Consider the following 6763-nt stretch of genomic DNA (forward strand, 5'->3'; position numbering starts at 1 on the left):
TCCATACCAGTTGGCGTTTGGGCAACAGATGATCACGAATGGTACCACGTATCAGTTGTTGAGGCAGCTAGAGATGTTAGAAGATCGTTGGGTGCATTTTTTAGGGACGACTCATTTGACCTGATGCGTGGCCCGGCAAAGGAGGCAATGAGGGCTCAGCACGAACGAAATGAAAAGACGTATAACCTTCGAAGTAAGGAGGTATCATTCAGAGTGGGACAGGAGGTTTACCGTCGAAATTTACAGCAAAGTAATTTCGTGAAAGGATTTAATGCCAAGTTGGCTCCCGTTTTTGTGAAGTCCCGGGTAAGGCGACAGTTGGGTCAAGCCTATTACGAGCTAGAGGATCTGCAAGGACGTCTGATCGGCAAATTCCATGCCAAAGATATCAAACAGTAGCACCATGGTTAAAAATCGCTCTAAGTGGGAATCACCCTTTTGGTCCTTCTTCCCCAAAGTGTGATTTTGGTAGGGGGGATTTTAAGTGGTTTGAAAGAGTAACGTATAAAAAAAAAAGGTATAAATACTGGGATCCACAAAAGGGAACATTTGGAAAAGTACCAAGAAGGGATATTGGTCTCCCTATGTTACACAACTTTGCCGCCTCAATTCAAGTTAAAAGGTAAACGAAGGAGAGCGGGTTTTTTTTTCTGTTTTTTGAGTTGAAACTTGTAAAATAATTACGGCATCAATTCGAAAATGGAGGATTCTCAAGTTAAACGCTGTACTGGAGGTCTCAGACTGTGCAGATCTAGCCTCGGTCTCTTGGAAGAAAAACTGTTGGCGAAGACAGACGTGCTATTTTTGTCCAGTCCAAGTATAAAGAAAAAAAAAGAGGAATAAAAACCGGGAAAAGATCTTAACAGCTGAATACAGCAAAAAGAAAGAAATATTGTGCGTTTATAAAGTAAAAGTGTGTTAAGTGCCAATCTCAATTGATTGGCGGTTAGTACCGGCTTAAACTTCGGGCAATCGTTTGGGTACCTGTCTGAACCCCAATACGAAAGCTCACAACAACAATTTCCCCGATATTAGGGCCTCCGCCCGCGGCAAGGGACTTATGCTCCTCGCCCAACTACAGCTCCGTTCCCAGCGCTAGGCCGAGCAGCACAAAGCGGGAGGCGTAAAAGATCGGCTCACGGACTGTCACGGACCCGCGATATATTGGAGGCCGTCCAATTCTGCGGAAATTATTAAAGCTATGTAAACGGTCAGCCAATTTCTACCCGAAATATAGATCTGGGTCTCGACCTATTTTCGTTTCCCCATACGAAGTGCCGAGGAGTGCCCAGATGTGAAGCCGGCGGCAACGACTGTCGTTTTTTATACCCGATACTCAAAATGAGTATTGGGGTACATTAGATTTGTGGTAAAAGTGGATGTGTGTAACGTCCAGAAGGAATCGTTTCCGACCCCATAAAGTATATATATTCTTGATCAGCATCAATAGCCGAGTCGATTGAGCCCTGTCTGTCTGTCCGTCTGTCCGTCCGTCCGTCCGTCCGTCCGTCCGTCTGTCCGTCCGTCCGTCCGTCCGTCCGTCCGTCCGTCCGTCCGTCCGTCCCCTTCAGCGCCTAGTGCTCAAAGACTATAAGAGCTAGAGCAACGATGTTTTGGATCCAGACTTCTGTGATATGTCACTGCTACAAAAATATTTCAAAACTTCGCCCCGCCCACTTCCGCCCCCACAAAGGACGAAAATCTGTGGCATCCGCATTTTTAAAGATACGATAAAACCAAAAACGCAGAATCGGTGAGGATGGCCATATCTTCTACAGTGCAAAATCTGAACCAGATCGTATAATGATTATAGCCAGAATCAAGAAAACAATTTCATTCTTTCTCGCTCTGTCTCTCTCTAACACACAGGTTTCATGGTCGGTTTTGTCAATTGCAAAATATGAGTTCAAGGATCTCAGAACCTATAAGAGCCAGAGCAACCAAATTTGGTATCCACACTCCTGTGATATCGGACCTTGACCGTTTCGTGTCCAAATTTCGCCACACCCCCTTCCGCCCCCGCAAAGGACGAAAATCTGGGGCATCCACAAATCTCAGAGACTATTAAGGCTAGAGTAACCAAATTTGGTATCCGCACTTCTGTTAGATCTCACTATAAAACGTATATCTCAGAATTTCGCCCCACCCCCTTCCGCCCCCACAAAGAACGAAAATCTGTTGCATCCACAATATTGCAGATTCGAGAAAACTAAAAACGCAGAATCATAGATAATGACCATATCTATCAGACTGCTGAATCTGGATCAGATCAGATCATTTGTATAGCCAAAAGGAACAAATCAATTTGCAGTGGCTACGCAGCGCCCGACGTCACGCTCAGACTGATTTTCTGTCTCTCTCGCACGCAGTCTTTGTCGTGTGGTTCAATATTAGCGGCGTCTGCCGCAGGAGAGCCATACTGACTTAGTATCGGGTATAACTGTAGAGTTGCGGTGTCCGCAGCAACTCACAACGTTCCACCTCGTTTTTTATATCCATCAGTGTAACCGCTGATTTTTATTTTTATGCTATAGTGTCATTAATGTAATTAGCTTAGTAAATTCGTTTTGGTTGTGTTTTTAAATTCTGTTCGGAAGAAATAGCAAGTGGAATGTGTGACAGGGCGAAAGTGAACAACGGTTAAACGGCAGAGGAGAGCGTGAGTTTTTTTTTTGTAAAAGTATTTCTCCAGCTTTCGTTTTAGGAACGTTGCCGCAGTCCATGGAAGCGCTTTCATCGCTGTTTCTACGCATTTATTAAAACAAATCAAAGGAAGGCCGTAAGTGATCCCAAAACATAAAGATAAAATATTGGAGTTTGTTTGTTATGAGCAACTATTTATTGCATGACCGAAAAAAAAAACGAGGTGGAACGTTGTGAGTTGCTGCGGACACCGCAACTCTACAGTTATACCCGATACTAAGTCAGTATGGCTCTCCTGCGGCAGACGCCGCTAATATTGAACCACACGACAAAGAGTGCGTGCGAGAGAGACAGAAAATCAGGCTGAGCGTGACGTCGGGCGCTGCGTAGCCACTGAAAATTGATTTCTTGCTTTTGGCTACAAAAATAATCCGATCTGATCCAGATTCAGCAATCTGATAGATATGGTCATTATCTATGATTCTGCATTTTTAGTTTTCTCGAATCTGCAATATTGTGGATGCAACAGATTTTCGTCCTTTGTGGGGGCGGAAGGGGGTGGGGCGAAATTCTGAGACATACGTTTAATAGTGAGATCTAACAGAAGTGCGGATACCAAATTTGGTTACTCTAGCCTTAATAGTCTCTGAGATTTGTGGATGCCCCAGATTTTCGTCCTTTGCGGGGGCGGAAGGGGGTGTGGCGAAATTTGGACACGAAACGGTCAAGGTCCGATATCACAGGAGTGTGGATACCAAATTTGGTTGCTCTGGCTCTTATAGGTTCTGAGATCCTTGAACTCATATTTTGCAATTGACAAAACCGACTGTTCGGAGCAGAACCCAGCCGATTAGCTGCTTGCCAAATAGCACCTAATTCTTGGCCCTCAGCCGCTTATTTTGTTTGTTACTTATGTCTATGTCACTCATTTGTTTGTTAAAGCTCTGCGCTTGCTTGCTCTGCTAAACGCTCTCTGCCAGCCCGCTCTTCGCTATCTCCGCTTTGCGTCTGCCTACCGACGTCGGCCGAGCGAAGCTGCGCTTAGCGATCGGAGCGGCAATGTAAAGGGCAGGCAAGCCACACTTGCAATTTGGATGTCACGCATTAAAGAACATATCGTAATTTTATTTCTGCGCCGAGTTTTATTTAATTCGAAATAATTAGTCGGCCGATTGGGGATAAAAAACATTATCTCCACATAAAATTTGGTGACCCCGACGTGATCTCTGAGTTGCAGTGTCAATTAATAATCATTCGCGATCGACATTCGTTAGCCCTAGCAAATTTTCGGCGGTTAAGCACAATTCGGTGCTAAAACACACTTACATACACCTACATACACGCATTGCTGGCTATTAATTTCTCTGTCGCGACAATTTGGTCAGTGCAGTGCGGTAGGCAGTGCAGCGAACTCACTAATACACACAAGCGGAGTACAAAGCGGAATCGGACAGCTCGCACAGCCGCACAGCTAAAGGCATTAGCTGTAATCCCTTTGCTTTCGGTTCCCACGTTTATACGTATACAGGGTGTCTTTTTCGGTCGTGCTGAGTGACTCTTTTAAAACCTCAACATGGCAGCACCTGAGCATACCAATGTCGCGAACGCAGCAATGCCGAGTGATGTAGATTTCTACAAGCACAAGGCCGAGTCCATCGCGCGCCAACTAAAGGCCATGGATCGCTTTCTTACCAAGGAAGAGCTTGCCGAGTTAGATGAGGCAGAACTTCAAGCTCGCTTAGAGCAAATCGAGCGAATGAATGCGGATTTCGATGCCGCTCAAACGAGCCTTGAAAGGCTGGATTTCCTGCAGTTAGCCCATGATGCCCGGCTGGACTTTTCGAATGTTTATGTCAAGGTTAGGTCCAGGCTGTCGCGGGTGTTGATGGCTGCTCGCACGGTAAATGTTGCCAATTCAACGGCTCGGCATACTCTCGAGGGGAATTCGTCGTTGTTCGCCTATAATAGTATAGGCCGTTCTCGAATGCCCGAGTTGCAGCTTCCGCGATTCGGTGGGAACTACATGGATTGGCCAGAATTCCACTCGATGTTCTCGACAATGGTGCACAAAGACCATCGTATACCAATCATCGAAAGATTCCAATATCTTCGTGGATGTCTAGATGGTGCTGCGCTGGATACGATTCGTTCCTTGGAACTTTCTGAGGAGAATTACGACAAGGCGTTGAATTTACTAATGTTGCGATTCGATAATAAACTGTTACATTTTCAGGCACACGTCAAGGCTATTTTCGCGCTGCAAGGGGTGGAGAAGGGCTCGGCTATCGGCTTGCGCGCGCTTAGCGACAAAATCAATTCGCACTTGCGTGTACTTCAGACCTTGGCGACCCCGCAGGAGATATCCGATGGGTTGCTGATCTTCATCATAGGCACGAAACTGGACCACAAAACAAAGGAGAAATGGGAAGAGAACTTGCCGACGTCAGGATTGCCTCGGTGGTCAAGCATGGCCTCATTTTTGGAAGCGAGATGTCGGATGCTGGAGAATTTGGGATCAGCCATGGCAACAAGTCCTAGTCAACAGGTGGGAGAAGACAAACCTGTCACCCTTATCACCTCCAGTAACGACCATCCTAACCCCATATGTAACCATTGCAATTCCTCCGAGCATTACATATCTAGATGTCAGGCATTCCTGAATCTCTCTGCGTTTGAACGATACAAAGAAGCAAAGAAGAGCCGCTTGTGTTTGAACTGCCTCAACAAAGGCCATGAATTGCAGAGGTGCAGGTCAGGACTTTGCAGGCATTGCCAGGCCAAACATCACACGCTACTCCACATTTCATCGGGAACTGGTGCTTCATCTTCCTCTTCACCGGCCGAGGAATCGATCCAGCTAGAGGCCGCGACTGTGCTTCTAGCAAGCGGGTGTTCCAGCCCTCCCCCTCGATCCAGAAATCTCAGCCTAGCCAGAACGTGTTGCTACCTACTGCCCTCGTCCATGTAACAGATCGTTATGGAGCACTTATCCCATGTCGTGCCATTTTGGATTCTGCATCACAGGCAAACTTTGTAACATCTAGACTTGCTGATCAGTTGCAGTTAGATCCTCACCCGTCTCACGTTAAAATCGCCGGTATTGGAGAGTCAATTCTACCATCCAGCAAGGCTGTGGACATCGTCCTGCAATCTCAAGACGAAAGCTATCGCGGTTTCCTCTCTGCAATTATCACTGCCTCAATCACAGGAATGCAGCCTAACTTCGGCCTAGACGCAAAGGATTGGCCAATGCCAAATAATCTAAAACTGGCTGATCCTAATTTCGCCAAGCCCCAGCGTGTCGATCTGTTGATAGGTGCTGGTTTGTTTTTCGAATTAATGTGCGTTGGACAGATTCGACTGTCAGACCAATTGCCAACATTGCAGAAGACGAAACTTGGCTGGATAGTGTCAGGAAGTATTAAAAACTCTGAGAAAGCCCGTGCGGCGCTAGCAGCCGTTGAAGATCCCCCTGTCATCTCCGCTTGCGAGACTAATTTGTGCGATATTGTAAGGCGGTTTTGGGAAGTCGATGGAGATTATTCGCCCTCATCAATTTCGGAGGAAGATGTTCATTGCGAACAGCATTTCGTCACAAACTGCATTCGCCTAGAGTCCGGAGCTTACTCCGTGCGTTTGCCAACCAAATTCAGTCTAGAGGAATTAGGAGAATCGTATCAGTAGGCGCTACGTAGATTTCTCAATTTGGAGAGGAAGCTAGCAAAAAATGCACAGCTTAAGGCAAAATATATGGAGTTTCTTCAGGAGTATCGTGATTTAGGACACATGTCGCCAGCTTCGCGGCAGTCAGACCTCCCGCAGTACTTCTTGCCTCACCATTGCGTCCACAAGCAGGATAGTACAACCACCAAATTACGCGTAGTGTTCGATGGATCTGCCAAAACAGCGTCTGGAGTATCACTGAATGATGCGCTAATGGCTGGACCCACCATCCAACCTAAAATTCTGATAACTCTGCTTCGTTTCCGCTTTTTAAAGTCGCCTTGTGTGGCGATATCTGCAAAATGTACCGCTGTGTACGCGTTTCCCATCCCGATACGCACGTGCAGTGCATCCTATGGCGCAATGACCCGAAGGAGGAGATTCAGGTGTTCAAGTT

Source organism: Drosophila miranda, assembly GCF_003369915.1.
Source record: "Drosophila miranda strain MSH22 chromosome Y unlocalized genomic scaffold, D.miranda_PacBio2.1 Contig_Y2_pilon, whole genome shotgun sequence".
Classification (NCBI taxonomy): domain Eukaryota; kingdom Metazoa; phylum Arthropoda; class Insecta; order Diptera; family Drosophilidae; genus Drosophila; species Drosophila miranda.